Here is a 16,553-nt window from a genome sequence, read left to right on the forward strand (position 1 = left end):
TCCTGCACTGTCATGGAAGCTTGCTGGGTGCCATTGGGCTGCTCAAATACTCTCAGCATAACCCACCTCACAGGGTTGTTGTGAGGATGGAGAAGAGAATAATATAAGGGCCCCCTTGGGGAGAAAGATGGGGTATGAAATAAGTAAATAAAATAAATAGCTTAAATTAAAAAAAAACCCTAACCCTAACCTTGAACTATCTCAAGAGCCATCCTGCAAAGAGGTAAAACTAATTACTCCCCACTCCTGCGCACTCTCTGTTACAGCTCCTACCTGTTCAAATGACCTGCTGCAAAAGGTCAGGAAAGCTCCCACTCATCTATCATTCCACAGAATATATAAAACAGAATAGTTCAGCAGTTCTAATTTTGAAATCCGGTTTATGGGATGTATTGTACCGGTTTTATTTCATTGTTCTTTAATTGTGTGCTCCAGTTCCATTGCAATGTTCATTGTAATATTATACTGGTCTTTATTGCTTTGTTTTTTATAACTGTGCAATGTGCCTTGAGTCTCAATGAGAAAGGCGGATGAGAAATGAAGAAAACAAACAAATAATACACCTGCATAACACCCTTATTCAAGGTTGCTTTATGGTTGCCAGTTATTGATTTTGAAATTATGGGGCTTGGGTGAAACAATGGGGTATGACATTACTGCATGCATATTGATAAAATTCTACTGCCAAGGCTTTGAGTAGGGCTACCAGCTACGGGTTTGGAAATTCCTGGAGATTTTGGTGGGGGAGCCTGTGGAGGACAGAATTTGGGAGGGGAGGAAACGCAGCTGGGTATAATGCCATAGAGAGCCAGTTTGATGTAGTGGTTAAGAGCGATGGGACTCTAATCTGGGGAACCGGGTGTCAGACTGTGGCTTATTAAAAGTTGCAATCCAGACTATCTCTTGCAATTAGACATGAGTCCATTGGTTTCAAAAGACTTTACTGAATATAAACAACCATTATAGTCCACTGGCCAAGATTCAATATCTTGGCTGGGACACGGATGTTGTTACGAATGAAGGTAAAGGTTAGGATACAGAATAGCATTGCCCAGCAAATCCCATCCTCCCCCCACAGTTCTCAAAACACGCGGCTTGAAGCTGAGAGAGTGAAACTTTCCCAAGGCTGGAAGGGCCGTAGTCAAAACATTCCTCTTCTTTGAGATAAGTGTTGCAGGGCTGCTTGTCACCTGCAAAAGAAGAGCTTAAAACACGGACAGGATTAAAATGGAGTCTCTCTGGTTAGAACACACAAGAAACATATGTCAGACCTGACACCGGGTTTGATTCCCCACTCCTCCACTTGAAGCCCTCTGAGTGACCTTGGGTTAATCTCAGCTTCTTGGGGCTCTCTCCGAGAAGGTTGGTTGTCATGAGGATAATAATAGCACACTTTGTAAAATGCTCTGAGTGGGGGTGAAGTTGTCCTGAAGGGCAGTATAAAAATCAAATGTTGTTGTTGTTGCTATTGCTGTTATTGTTATTATTGAGTCTCTCTTCCAATACAACCATTTTCTCCAGGGAAACTGATCTCTCTTCTCTGGAGATTAGATGTAATTCTAGGATATTTCTAGCCACCTTCTGGAGGTTGGGAACACTAGCTTTGAGTTACATATCATCACCTGGCATAAGTGTTTTACCACAGGGAAGCTGAAACCCTGAAGGCAACCCTGTCTCTTAGTTATATGAGTTTAGGGGAACCCAGTACATGGTGCCACTGCTCCCAAGGGTTCAGTGCAGCCTGGGCTCACCAAGAGATCTGAACCACAGATCGGTGGAGGAATTCAGCACAGCTCCCCCCCCCCATGCACAGAAAAATGCCCAAGATTGAGAACAAATGGATTTTGCTGGCCCCACTTTCTTCCTCTCCCAGCTTCATAGGCATAACAATTACACTTGCTAATTGGTGTAGTTAGTCAAATTACTTTTAAGTCACTTCAGTAGGATGGGCCTCCTATAAGGGTTGCCAGGTCCCCCTGTACTCCTGGCAGGAGGTGGGGTCCCAGCACCTACTTTCCAGTATTTCTCAGTCGCATGTGCGCAAAGTGCGTGCATGCCCCCAGTCCTGTGCAATGACGTCACTTTGGGGAAGCAGTCACCCCCCCCGCCCCATGCTGCAGCAGCCCAATCTGAGCTGATTCAGGCCTGATTCAGGCCATTTTGAGCCCATGGGAGTGCGCCATGCAGCCTGGAGCACGGTGCACTGCCCAGAAGTGTGCCCGTGAGGCCTGTGCCTCCTCCACAAGCTAGGTAAGCAGGGCAAGGGGTGGAGGGTGGGAGCGGGGGAATTATCCTGCCACCAGCAGGGGACTGGCAAGCCTAGTTCTTATGCAAAACCTCAAACAGAACAGTAGACTTTCAAGTCTGAGAAGGATCACAGTTCCCTGAAATTTAGATGTTTTATTGTAATGCTCTGATCTATTTGGTATATCAAATCTACAAAAGGAGTACTTTGTTCCCTTAGAATACTCTCAGAATAGCACACCAAATCTTGTGTTTTAGCAGAATCTTGTCATTAGCAATCAAAGGTTTACATCAAAAAAGTCTGCCTACCCTAACATCCAAGTATCCGGATTCCTGTCTCTGCTCAACTCCCGTACCCAGCTAATCCCTCATCCCTTGTTTTCCTGCTCCACCCCACCAGCACAGTTATGGAAGAGTCATGCACAAACACCTTGCAGTATGCAGCCATGTGTAAAATGATATGCCAGGATTGAACTTAGGAACTTGGTACCTTTATGTACTTGTATATACACTATCAAATATGTCAATTGAGTAAAAACAATGCGGTTGACCTCCGTTCAAAAGTGACCTCAAGTTTTTAAAAAGGCCCAGTTTTTTCCTGATTATTTGGAAATCCAAGATTGTTTACTATTTCCAGCTGTGGCCAACCAGATTTATTTATTGCATATCATTTGTATGTTATCTCTCTCTAAGTGGAGAACACATTTTTTTGCCTGTAATTTTAACCCATCTATCAAATTCCAGCAAAAGGGACAAAAATATGTTTTAGAGATACTTGTCTTATTTGCACCACAGGCAGAGGGAATCTGTAAATTAGTGTGTGTGTGTGTGTGTGTGTTTGTGTGTGAGTAAAGTTTCACTAGGATGCCAGGCTGCTTTGGGGGATTTTGACAGTGATCCGCAGCTCTGACAAAGCCTTGGATGGGGACTGGAATGCTTGGCCCTTCAGGAATAGGCAGTGTTGCTCCCCAACGTCCTCTCCTTCCCTCAAATAGGGAGTCCTTTCTGCAGTTTACTTCCAAGATGAGAGATTTAGAGCATTGTTGAGAGCACCCTATAAAGTCAAGAAGGTGGTAAATGGGGCAAAGAAACATAACTCCTCTGTACCGTTGCACTAGCCAAATTATATTTGACTTGATACTTTGAGGTAACGCAACATCTGATGGCTTATAGATCTGAGTCCCAGAGTGACATAGATTTGGCTATAAGCTGTGATATTTTTTATCTAGGGTTTTTTGCTAATAAAATTGGCCACTAGTCTCTACCTCAACCCCTCCTCCCCCATGCAGACAAATTGCTTCTTGTTAGAAGGGGGCTGTTTTTTGCCTCTGCCTCTGCCCCCCACTTTCTGAAGCTTTGCCTGCCTATCAGTGTGTATAAGAAAAGAATTTGCCTCTGTGTTTAAGGTGGCAGCATCCCAGAAAATAAAACCATACTTATATAGAATGAAGAAAACTGTCCCAAAGACACCAAAGACTGTGTAATGATTGGTGGAAAATGGAAACACTGTGGTGCACAGAAATGTCAATCCTGTTTGGCAGGGATATCTGCTAAACTGTTCTGTTTGGACAATGTCTCTGCCAGTCACTCTCTCCTTGAGCTGCCCAGTGTCAGAAATCAGACTGTGCAGTGTCATAATAATGGCCATATTTGAAGCATCTGATCATTACTATTATCAAATGTCAGAAATTATTTTTTGATTTTTAATTAACTTTTTATTGTATAGAGCTGAATTCATTATTAGCCAGCTGCCCATTGCTAGCAGCTACATGTAGGGAGGCCAGCTGCCCACCCATCATGGGCAGTCTCTTGGCAATCCCGGCCTCTGCTTGCTGATCACCAGCTGAGTGACAGGAGGAGGCAGGTACCAGAAATGGGGGCGTGCTCCACAGCATCCCACAATAATATCACTTCCAGTGTGACTTGGAAGAATAGTGAAAAACCAAAACACTGCAGAAATGCAAAAAGGTAAGTCACTGGCACTCCCATCCTCTCAGCACCTGCCAATTGTTAGTAACCCTATACGTTGTTTAACAGTTTGCTTCCAAAACCAATTCAATGTGCTGTTTTTAACTAAACAACTAAAATGTTCTTTAACCATTAAAAAAAATTTGGTTCATTTTCTTTTAAAAACTTGATCTATATTTGTTAAACTCATTCATAAATGTATTGGTTTCACTTATTCAAATATGTTCTCTGGACCTTCCTGAAGCCATGGGAGGGGATTTGTTGGGGGTCTCTAAATGGAGAGATCACAGAAGTGTTACCATGGCTCATAAATATTTCTCTGTAGCATCTGTGGTCTCTTCACAGACACTGGTGCTTTTCACACTCGTACTTTACAGCGTTTCCACACCTGTTTTGTGTTCCATGTTTACAGAGGTTTCACACTTGCAAGCTAGTCATGGGACGCAGTGCCGCTCTTAGTCCATGGTATCTCTGATTTCCCCCCCTATTGACATATTGCAATATTATTTTGAACCCACTGCCAACTCATGCCTGGCCTGATTAATGCTAGTGTGAACACTTTTGTCCTCTTTTTGCTTCTCTCCCCACCTTCTCCTTTTCCTCGGGAGCTGATTGGTCTGTGTGGATCTGACTACACTCACTCTCCTCAGCTCCCCGAACGCTTTGTCTGCCCCTTTCTTTAATGTTTCATCGTTTGGTGGCAGTCAGGAAAAGTGTCCCCAGCCTGCCCAGCTGGCTGGCTGGCAGCAGGGAGCTGGGTGCCCGCCTGGCCTGGCCCAAGCAGGGAAAGCAGAGAGCAGTGAGAGGGAGGTGGGCAAGGCCGGGGTTGTGGGGTGCAAGTGTGCGTATGCTCGCCTTCTGTGCCCCAGCACTTCTGTCCAAGCAATGCCCCTGAAGAACTTGGGCTTGGCGGGCAGCCTTGGTGGGGGGAGGGCTTCAGCTGTGCAGCACGCAAGGTGCTTGGTGTGCAGTCTGGGGCTGAGCCGACTTTAATCTTTGCTCAGCTGCCTCTTGCCAAGTGCCAGTGAATTTGTGAACGAGGGGTTATCTGCGGCCCAGAGTGAAGGAGGGCGGAAGACTGGGAATGAGCAAGGGGCACAGGAGACTCTCCCTCCGGCAAGGCCTCCGCTCAGCCTCTCCTCTCTTCTGGTTCCCATCCTTGTGCCCCCCTCCACCCCTGCATCCTGCTGCTGTGGCTTCCTCTTACAATAACAATGTCTCCCTATTTTATTTACAGTAATTGCATAATTTAACAGAACTATACCACATGTAACCAGTTCTAGGAAAAATTATTTTGCAGGCGTCATATATGCTCCAAAGTCCATACATAAAGTGTCCAGTGCTTCAAGTGCTCTATTAATATTGCAACAGGTATTAAAGTGCAAATGCTTCCTAGCACCATGTACACATTAATTATTTCATACAAGCTCACCTTATATTCCAACTGGAGTTGGGTATAGTCCAAGATTTGGTTCCAATAAACTGTGTAGTTCACAGATCACAAGTAGACCTTTACGTGTATTCTTTAGGTGTACATTGATAATTCTGTGACATCATTATTCTAACGGAAGGTCCAGATCACCATTGTATCCGTTTCCAAACTCTTTCTCAAAGAACACAGTTGTCAAAGTTTCATGCAGCTACCACTCCATATTAGTCATCAGTTTTCCAATTTTCACCATTTTTTGTATGAAATAATTAATGTGTACATGGTGCTAGGAAGCATTTGCACTTTAATACCTGTTGCAATATTAATAGAGCACTTGAAGCACTGGACACTTTATGTATGGACTTTGGAGCATATATGACGCCTGCAAAATAATTTTTCCTAGAACTGGTTACATGTGGTATAGTTCTGTTAAATTATGCAATTACTGTAAATAAAATAGGGAGACATTGTTATTGCACGGGAAATTGTGTTTTGTTGCTGCCATACTTACCGTGTTGCTCCATATTTTGTGCTAGTGGCTTCCTCTTAAGCTTCCTCATCATATTTGAGCTGTTTGCTTCTCTACACTGCCCTCTCCTTTTCTTTAAGCTGATTAGTCTGTGTGAATCTAATAAAACCCACCCTCCTCAGCACCCCGTCTGCTTTTTCTATATATTCTTTTGGTATTTCTAAAGGATGGTAACATTTCAGCATTGTGCATTTTTTAAAATCAATGGATAGGAAGCAACACTCTTACATTACTGCTGTTTGGGGAAAAGGTGCCACAGGAAATCACCACCAGTAGATACGCTCTCTGGCTCCACAAAGAACCACTTCTGTTCATTTGAACATTTGGACACGTTTCCCTTTTGATTTTTAATGCTCAATATAAATGATAATGATGGCCTTAAAAATGGCATTCGAACAAACATGGGGAGTCTTTCTCTAAAAAGATCACCACACCCCATCCATTCAGGGTTCATTTGATCATGTAAGACCAATGGTGGCCAGAAAATTTGCTGAGGGGGACAATCAGCTCTCAATACCCCTCAGTGCTATTTTCAAACATGAAAAGTTAGGGTGTGAAAATGTCTGCACAGAGATGCAGTATTGATGTGCATAGGGAGAGGTGGGTTTTTAAGTGGTAACATCACAAAGTTACAACGCATCTACAAACTTTTTTTTTAAAGGGTGACATGAATTTCAAAGCCCACAAACAAAATACAGGACACCAATTCGAAACTTCTTGGACCGTGTGAAAGGCATGGGTGCTGAGCCAAATCTGTTGCAATCGTGGCGACTCCTCAAAAATGGCGAGTGAAATGTACCATTGTGAGAAAAGGGGTTTCTGAAAGAAGTGTTGGAAAGGATACCATTCCATCTCCATAGTTCTAATTCTGCTTGGGTTAAATGCCCCAGGAGAGAATTTGAACCCTACATGGGAAGGAAGTATGCATTTACATTCATCTCCTTTGTCCCACCTCCAAGGAACTGCTGGCAACATAATGGCTCCCCTCTATTTTACCTTTACACCAATACAGTGAAGTAGGTTAGGGAGAGAATGACTGACTGACTCAAAGTCATGCAATAAGCACCACAGCTAGGTGGAGATTTGAACTTGGCTCTCCCCATTGCCGGTCTTGTGATTTTGGCTGCTGCAGCACATTGGCTGTCATCAAAGATACAGGCCTGCTTTCTGACTGGGCTGGTCTCCCTGTGCTCAGGTTGAAGCACAAAATGGGAAAATAAAAGCTGAGCCATCCCTTCCCACCTAGTGTGACTCACTTTACTTGCGGATTGAAAGACAGCTAGCTAGCAATAAATAATTGTTTTACAATAATAAAGTTTCACTTTCATATACCTCCATCCTTTCCTGGACTAGCCAACCTTGGAACAGGAAATGCCAAGATTCCAAGAGTGAAGGTTTTCCTGACCTCTCCAGAACTGGGCAGGATGACAAATCTCCTGGCATCCTTGTCAATTTTGCTGGTTTGGAAGAGAATCCAAGCATTGGGATGGAACCGCAGCACACATCCAAATGTCTTAGATTTTGCTGGTTGCTAACTATTGTGAAATCAAATGCACGCTGGGATACATTCTGCTTGAAATGCCTTAGCGTCCAAGTGTTACAGATTATAAATTTGCCTACTGACCCTACAAACACGTAGATTAATCCCTGAAGTCAAATACATCTTTTATATTTTATTCGTGTCTTAATTCTTCATAACTTGCTTCACCAATGCTGAGGCAGCCTGCTCTTTTCAGCAAAAATCCTACTAAAAGCTGGTTTACGCATATAAGCCGTATTTTCTCCATAGGACCATGTGCTAAAACTGGACAATGATGGAAAGACAAGTTGCTGTGAAATAGGCTGTATGCAGAAACAGGCACCAACCATTCATCTTGCCCTTAGTCCAGGGAACTCAGGGCAGCATTTTCTCTTTTATCCTTATAACAACTCTGTGAGACAGGTAAGGTTGAGAGAGAGTAGCTAGACAAAGAGAATTCAGTGGGCTTCATGTGACATGAGAATTTGAACCCAGGTCTTAATACGATGCTCTAGCCACTGTACCAAAGCGGCTCTCATTTGTCAACCACTATGAGATCCAGGAACACTCTCTGTGCACTCCCAGTTTCAATAATAATTCTTCATATTGATATTTGGTCACATCCATGGTGATGTGGAGACAACAAAATGGATTTTTGATTCCCCCCCGCCCCCGCACCTCTGTCTGCAAATTCTGGCAGGGCTGGATCTAGGGTCGCTGGCACCCAGGGCAACCCAAGTCTGGCTCCCAGCACTGCGTGATGACATCATTTCTATGACATCATCATGCAGGGGCGGAGCATGCCACCAGCGCGGCAAGCTGGCTGTCCCGGCACATGGTGCGCTGTGGAGCTGGTGGCGGTAGCACGGGCAGCTGGGAGGCCACCCATGTCATTTGCCTGCCCCGCTGAGGGGGTGGCTGGCTTGCCACGCACACCCTGTCCTGCAGGGCAGGTGAATGGTGTGGGTAGCCTCCCCCCCTCCGCTCACCTGTTTGCGCTGCCACCGGTGTGCTCCCGGCAGCTGGCAGCTGTGCCCGGTGCCCCCTCTTTGGCAGTGCTGGGGGCAGACTACCCCCCCCCCCCCCACACACACACCAATCTGGCCCTGAATTCTGGATATGGATTTGGATATGACTACAACTCCTTTTCAGTAGGAACTGTGTTGCTTGGATTACATCTTTCCCCTTGTATTTGACTATACTCCTTTAATAGTCAATAAAAGTGATCATAACTTTATGATGTCCATCATATGTCTGCTTCAAAGTCCTCATGTTATCCCCCTCCCCGCCCAACTATGGTGCAACTATGTGCAACTATGCCCCCCACCCCTCCAGCAATGGAACATTACAGAAAAGGAGGTATCTAGAGATTAAGATTGGGCCAGAAAAAAAGATATAGACGTTCTAGATAGAAGACAGCTCTGTTGGAGAGACTGTCCTGTTTGGAAGAAAACTGTTACATTATCAACATTTAAGTTTTCTTCTGTGACTAGGTAGTCGATTTTAGATTGATGATGTGATTTACTTTATTAGGTTTCTGACCATGAATGTTGCAGAGGTTACCATAGTTTCATTCCAAAAGTGTGGCAGAACAATAACAAGAAAAATAAGTATACTGTAGAAAAAATGAAGCAAATATTGTGCTTTTAAAATACCCTTAGATTGGCTGGGTTTTGTTTTGACAACAAAAATTTGCATCACGATAAATGTGATATGGCCAGATCCTAAGCACCCTTATTTGGAAACCACTCCCTCTGTGTTCAGTGGAGCTCCCATCATGGTATAAATATGCAGACTTAGATGGGATCCACATGTACCACTTAAGCTGGATCCACATGTGCCTTGTAAAGCTTTTCCCAGCCCTTCTCAAAATGATGATATACATGAAACGGAAAGGCAGTTCTGTATATGCTTGTACTCGGTTTCTGAGTCAATTCATGATCATCCTGAAAAACTGATTTTCAATCAGAGTTCAATCTTCCATAGCTTCACAAGGCACTTGTGATTTTAGGTCTAGCTTTCACAAATCATGGATGAGGTAGTAAACCAGCATTTCTGCCGGACCAGTCCATGTCGTCTTCAGGAGAGAGCTCAGATGATGAGGTGCCCCTGAATATATAAAAAAAGATTCCTAATTTTCTGCATGCAGTGCTTTTCTGTGTATGAAAAAAACATTCAGTCATGTGGGTCTCCACCTCCAGTCTGTAGTGGCACAGCCCAGAACCAACTTCATCACCTCTTCTGCTGTGTGTGAGAATAAGATCTTCAAGGGGCCTCCGAGGCTTGTGCTGCAAATGAATAACTGATGTGGCTTCTTTTTTTTTTTTTGGATTAGTGAATCTTTCTCAGATGCTTTCAATGCTGTTGACCACAAGGTGGCATTGACCTATCTCAGCAGCCCTCTGGAAAGGGAACAGTGCTGCTTCTGAAGCTCACTTTAGTCTCTTCTCCTTGAGCAACATGAGAGATTGAGTGCTGAACTGCCAGTTGTTGCAATGAGGATACATCATAGGAGATTTCCCCTTTAATATCCATGCTAAGTGTATGCCATCACAAGGACTTTGTTTTAGGATGAACTCTCTCCTAGGGATCAGCAGCAGTTCATAATTCTCCCCCTTCTGCCCTCTGCAATACATTTGGTTCCTGTTACTCCATTCATTCTCCAAAATCACGAGATACTGTCATGATGTCTCATTGAAGAGAGGTTTTCATGAATTTTTTTCCAGGAAAAGTGGATGTGCTCTCCCTCATGGCACAGCAATGTAGATGCATAAGAACATAAGAACATAAGCAAAGCCATGTTGGATCAGGCCAGTGGCCCATCCAGTCCAACATTCTGTCACACACAGTGGCTAGAAATCCAGTGCCATCTAAAGGACTGTCAGTGAGGCCAGGACACCAGAAGCCCTCCCACTGCCTTCCTTCCAGCACCAAGACAACAGAGCACCACCTCCCCACAAAGAGAATACCATCTATCTCCTGTGGCTAATAGCCACTGATGGACCTCTGCTCCATACATTCGTCCAGTCCCCTCTTGAAGCTGGCAATGCTTGTAGCTGCCACCACCTCCTGTGGCAACGAATTCCATGTGTTTATCACCCTTTGTGTAAAGTAGTATTTTCTTCTATCTGTTCTAACCCGACTGCTCAATAATTTCATAGAGTGCCCACGAGTTCTTGTATTGTGAGAAAGGGAGAAAAACACATCTTTCTCGACCTTCTCTAACCCGTGCATTATCTTGTAAACCTCTATCATGTCTCCCCTCAGTCGTCTTTTCTCCAGGCTAAAGAGCCCCAAGCGCCTCAATCTTTCCTCATAGGGAAAGTGTTCCAACCCTTTAATCATTTTAGTTGCCCTTCTCTGTACTTTTTCCAGTGCTATGATATCTTTTTTAAGGTGTGGCGACCAGAACTGTACACAGTACTCCAAATGAGGCCTCACCATCGATTTATACAGAGGCATTATGATACCGGCTGATTTGTTTTCAATCCCTTTCCTAATAACCCCTAGCATAGCATTAGCTTTTTTTATGGCAGTCGCACACTGTGCTGACGTTTTTAGTGAGTTATCTATCATGACTCCAAGATCTCTCTCTTGGTCAGTCTCCGCCAGTTCAGACCCCATCAACTTGTATTTATATTTTGGATTTTTGGTTCCAATGTGCATTACTTTGCACTTGGCTACATTGAACCTCATTTGCCACATGGATGCCCACTCTTCTAGCCTCGACAGATCCCTTTGGAGTGCCTCACAATCCTCTCTGGCTTTCACCACCCTGAACAATTTCGTGTCATCTGCAAATTTAGCCACTTCACTGCTTAATCCCAATTCCAAATCATTAATAAACAAGTTAAAAAGCATTGGACCCAATACCGACCCCTGTGGCACCCCACTGCTCACCACCCTCCACTGTGAGAAGTGCCCGTTTATGCTCACTCTCTGTTTCCTATTAATTAGCCAGTTTTCGATCCACAAGAGGACTTGGCCCTTTATCCCATAGCTACTGAGCTTACTTAGGAGCCTTTGATGAGGAACTTTGTCAAAAGCTTTCTGGAAGTCAAGATAAACAATATCTATCGGGTCTCCCTTGTCCACTTGTTTGTTCACTCCCTCAAAGAACTCTAACAGATTGGTGAGACAAGATCTTCCCTTACAGAACCCATGCTGAGTTTTCCTCATCAGCTTTTGGTCATCAATGTGCCCACTAATTTTATTTTTGATAATAGTTTCCACCAACTTACCCGGTATTGACGTCAGGCTGACTGGCCTGTAATTTCCCGGATCTCCCCTGGAACCTTTTTTAAAGATGGGGACAACATTAGCTACCTTCCAGTCCTCAGGAACAGATGCAGAGTTTAATGACAGATTACATATTTTTGTGAGGAGATCTACAAGTTCACACTTGAGTTCTTTCAGAACTCTTGGATGTATGCCATCTGGGCCCGGTGATTTATCAGTTTTTAAATTATCTAGCAGTCGCATAACCTCCTCTCTCGTCACCTCAATGTGACTCAGGTCTTTCAAAACCCCTCCCAAAGTCAGTGCTTCCGGAGTGGGCATGCACTTCTTATCTTCCACAGTGAAGACAGAAGCAAAGAACGCATTCAGCTTCTCGGCCATTTCCCTATCACCCTTTAGTAATCCTTTTACGCCTTGGTCATCCAAGGGCCCCACGGCCTCCCTAGCTGGTTTCCTACTTCTAATATATTTAAAGAATTGTTTATTGTTTTTCTTTATGTTCTTTGCAATATGCTCCTCATATTCCCTTTTTGCCTGTCTGATCACAGACTTGCACTTTTTTTGCCACAGCTTATGCTCCTTTTTATCAACCTCACTCCGACTAGTTTTCCACTGCCTAAAAGAATCCTTTTTACCTTTTACAGCTTCTATTACATTTCTTGTTAACCATGCTGGCCTTTTCCTAAACCTATTTGTGCCTTTCCTAACCAGCGGTATATATTTAATTTGAGCTTCCAGGATTGTAGTTTTAAATAGTCTCCAAGATTCCCCAAGTGTTTTGACCTTTTTTACTTTCCCTTTCAGTTTCTTCTTCACGTACCCCCTCATCTCAGAAAAGTTACCCCTTTTGAAGTTAAACATGGCTGTGTTGGTCTTATTTGGCAATTTCCTATTTATATATATGTTGTACTCAATAACATTATGGTCACTGTTCCCAAGTGGTGCAATCACATTTACATCTCTCACCAGGTCTTCAGCATTACTGAGGACCAAATCCAGGATCACCTCTCCCCTAGTAGGTTCTGTAACCATCTGTTCCATAGCACAGTCATTGAGACAGTCTAGAAACTCACTTTCTCTCCCCCGATTCGAACACCCATTGGCCCAGTCAATGTGTGGGTAGTTAAAATCACCCATTACAACACAGTTTTTTTGTTTAGCAGCCATCTTTAATCCTGTCATCATTTTATAATCCTCCTCTATTTTCTGATCTGGAGGGCGATAACAAACTCCCACAGTTAAGTTTCCATTTGGGCCCGTAATTTCAACCCATAGCATTTCCAGAAGCGAATCTAATTCAGTTACCTTCTCAATCTTACTGGAATGTATACCTTCTCTGACATATAGAGCCACCCCACCACCAACCCTTCCCTCCCTATCCTTCCGATATAATTTATATCCAGGAATCACCGTGTCCCACTGATTTTCCTCATCCCACCAAGTTTCTGATATGCCCACAATGTCTATGGATTCGCCCAACACTAAACATTCCAGCTCCCCAATTTTACCTCGGACACTTCTAGCATTTGTATATAAACACCTGTAACTTCCCCGGCACACTTTGCCTCGAGACGTAGTTAGGTCATCTGCACTGTTTGTCTCCATCTCAGTTGACAACTCTAATCTATCTCCCTGTAGAAGTGTTATACCTAGCCCTTCATCTCTCTGAGATGAACCATCCTGAACCAGAGACACTTTATCTCTTGTCGGCTTTCCCCTAGCATTTAGTTTAAAAACTGCTCTGCCACCTTTTTGATTTTAAGTGCCAGCAGCCGGGTTCCTTCTCGGGACAAGTGGAGACCGTCTCTCTTGTACAGCTCCCGCTTGTCCCAAAAAGAATCCCAGTGCCTAACAAACTTGAACCCTTCCTCCCTACACCATCGTCTCATCCACGCATTGAGACTCCTGATCTGCGTTTGTCTCTCTGGCCCTGCGCGTGGAACAGGTAGCACTTCTGAGAAGGCTACCTTGGAGGTCCTGGCCTTGAGTCTCCTGCCTAACAGCCTAAATTTTTGTTCCAAGACCTCACGACTGCATTTCCCAACATCGTTGGTTCCAACATGGACCACGACCGCTGACTCTTCCCCAGCACTATCTACCAGCCTATCTATAACACGCGTAATGTCCGCTACCTTCGCACCAGGCAGGCAAGTCACCATACGGTCAGAACGCGGTTGTGCCACCCAGCTATCTACTTGTCTAAGGATCGAATCACCAACTACCAAGAGCCTCCCTCCCGCCCCACCCAGGGATGGTTCCTTGATGCGAAAGGAAACCTGCTCACCAACTGAAGAAGAGGTCCCTTCTGAGGGCATGTTCCCCTTATCCTCAATACGGTGCCCTGATTCCACAAGATCCTCATTCTCCTTGACAACAAGAACGCTGCCATTTTTAGAGTGGGACACATCTGTCCTGTCCCTGAGAATCTTGTCCTCGTGCCTATCTAACTGTCTCCGCTTCTCCAGGTCAGCCACCTTGGCCTCAAGGGTACGTACTCGTTCCCTGAGAACCAGGAGCTCCTTGCAGCGAGCACACATCCAGGACTTCTGACCAGAAGGCAGATAGTCATACATGTGACACTCAGTGCAATACACTGGAAAGCCCCCAACCCCCTGCTGGCATTCTGACTTCATTATTCTGTTTTAGGAATAACACACTAAGAGGAAAGAAAACGGCTATGATCCCCCGGCTAAGAGCCACAGGCCAAGAGCCCTTTAGCTCTCGCCCTTCGGCTCGCGCCAAAGGCTCGCGCCCCTGCCCAGCAGTTGCCTTTTCAATGCAAAAGGTCACTTCCTGCTAAGCACAGGAGGTGAGCACAAAGGGGGTGTGTGGCTTGTACTCCAGCAACCCCCAGCAGCCTTACAAACACACTCACCCTCAAACACAATCAAGCCCAATCACACTCAGCCTCAAAACTACACTCAAATCAACACAAAACTGCACACAAAAAGCCCCAAAGCTAGAGAGGACCACCCTTAGCTTCTCAGCTTAACCCACCACAGCCAAGAAAGGCAAAAAGCCCTTACCTCCTCTAGCAGCTGCAGACCATGTGCTCCTGAGCCCAGGTGACTCTGCTCTGCCCTGCCCCTGCCCAGCAGTTGCCTTTTCAATGCAAAAGGTCACTTCCTGCTAAGCACAGGAGGTGAGCACAAAGGGGGGGTGTGGCTTGTACTCCAGCAACCCCCAGCAGCCTTACAAACACACTCACCCTCAAACACAATCAAGCCCAAACACACTCAGCCTCAAAACTACACTCAAATCAACACAAAACTACACACAAAAAGCCCCAAAGCTAGAGAGGACCACCCTTAGCTTCTCAGCTTAACCCACCACAGCCAAGAAAGGCAAAAAGCCCTTACCTCCTCTAGCAGCTGCAGACCATGTGCTCCTGACCATGTGCTCCTGAGCCCAGGTGACTCTGCTCTCAATGCTCTCTGCTCTCAATGCAGTGTTAGGTCTTGCCCAAACCATAGTTTTCCCTGTATCTCATGATTCGAGAGAACAGATGATGTAAGTGAGATGGAGTGAGTGTCTGGGAAAGTTTGGCTTCTTGCTCAGTTGGTTTGATTTCCTTGCTCTGGAGACCAGAACTTGTGTCAAGGGTGATGTCAGCCTGCAAAATCTGAATTGGAAGAAGACAAGGGTTACAATGCTGACAGTCAGATCATCTGGAAAATTTTTTCCAGTTATAGACAGATGCTTAGTCCAGCTAAAGTTATGACTCAAATCTAGTATAAGCAATGGGACTCAGCAATGCCTAACATATTCCACTGGCTTTAACGGGACTTAATCATGACACACCATAACTGGATGCCTGCTAAAGGATAGAGTTGCTAAGAGTTAGCTTTCTTGGCTTTCTTGCTTTCATCTTGCATGAGCAAGATATTATCCTACTCTTACTGCTGTGTTTTTGTACTTATGTAATACTATTTTCTGCATTACCACAGTGATACTCATTTAGTGCTTTTTGCCATGCCACCTCTGATTTTTCTGAGCATCATTCCTCACTGTGGCGCCTGCCATATTTCTGCAAAGTGACAAGGCTATAGTCCAGTGGAGTTTGTAGTAATCAGGTTTGCCTTGCATAGCACAAAGAGAGGTCCTATCTACCTCATTTCTTGCAACACTGTATGGGATGGAAAGGCTACCCCACCTCTGTGGCAGCCAGCAGACACTCAATTGAAGGCAAACCCTCCACCTCAAAGGAGAGACTCCAGTGATTCAGACAGCTACTTTTAACATAGGAAAACATTTATCGTTTAACATCTAGCTTAATAAAGAGTTCTGGAAGACCTGAAACCTTGCACACTGCTTTGTGTTGTAAGTTTGACTTGTAAGCCCTTCCTCTCACCCCAGATATCCAAGGGCTGGCTAAGGTCCTACCGGGGAAGGAAGACAGAAGCTTACAGGCTCAGAGGTACTCCGGTAATTAAAGAGGTTATGCATTTAAAGGTAATTCTTATTGTATGTTTGTTGGTAGAATGGGGCATACAGTAGTCACGTGGCTCTGTTGTTTGATAGTTATTGTGAATGTGGCTCTCCAGGAGTCATAGATTAAGTTCCACAGTTTAACATATCACGTCTAATACTTCATGATTTGTTCAAACTGCTGTTATCATAGTCCT

At 44.6% G+C, this 16,553-nt stretch overlaps 1 long non-coding RNA gene across 1 annotated transcript; it reads right to left on the reverse strand.

Moving 5' to 3' along the window:
- Positions 1-1,095: 1,095 nt before the first annotated feature.
- On the reverse strand, positions 1,096-14,993 carry LOC129323733 (uncharacterized). The gene is made up of 3 exons (XR_008596478.1): positions 14,955-14,993; positions 11,931-11,984; positions 1,096-1,204 (listed from the first exon to the last, which is right to left on the reverse strand). It is a non-coding gene; the product is annotated as an uncharacterized LOC129323733 (long non-coding RNA).
- Between the last annotated feature and the right edge of the window lie 1,560 nt (positions 14,994-16,553).

Source organism: Eublepharis macularius, chromosome 2 (genome assembly GCF_028583425.1).
Source record: "Eublepharis macularius isolate TG4126 chromosome 2, MPM_Emac_v1.0, whole genome shotgun sequence".
In the NCBI taxonomy this organism is placed as follows: domain Eukaryota; kingdom Metazoa; phylum Chordata; class Lepidosauria; order Squamata; family Eublepharidae; genus Eublepharis; species Eublepharis macularius.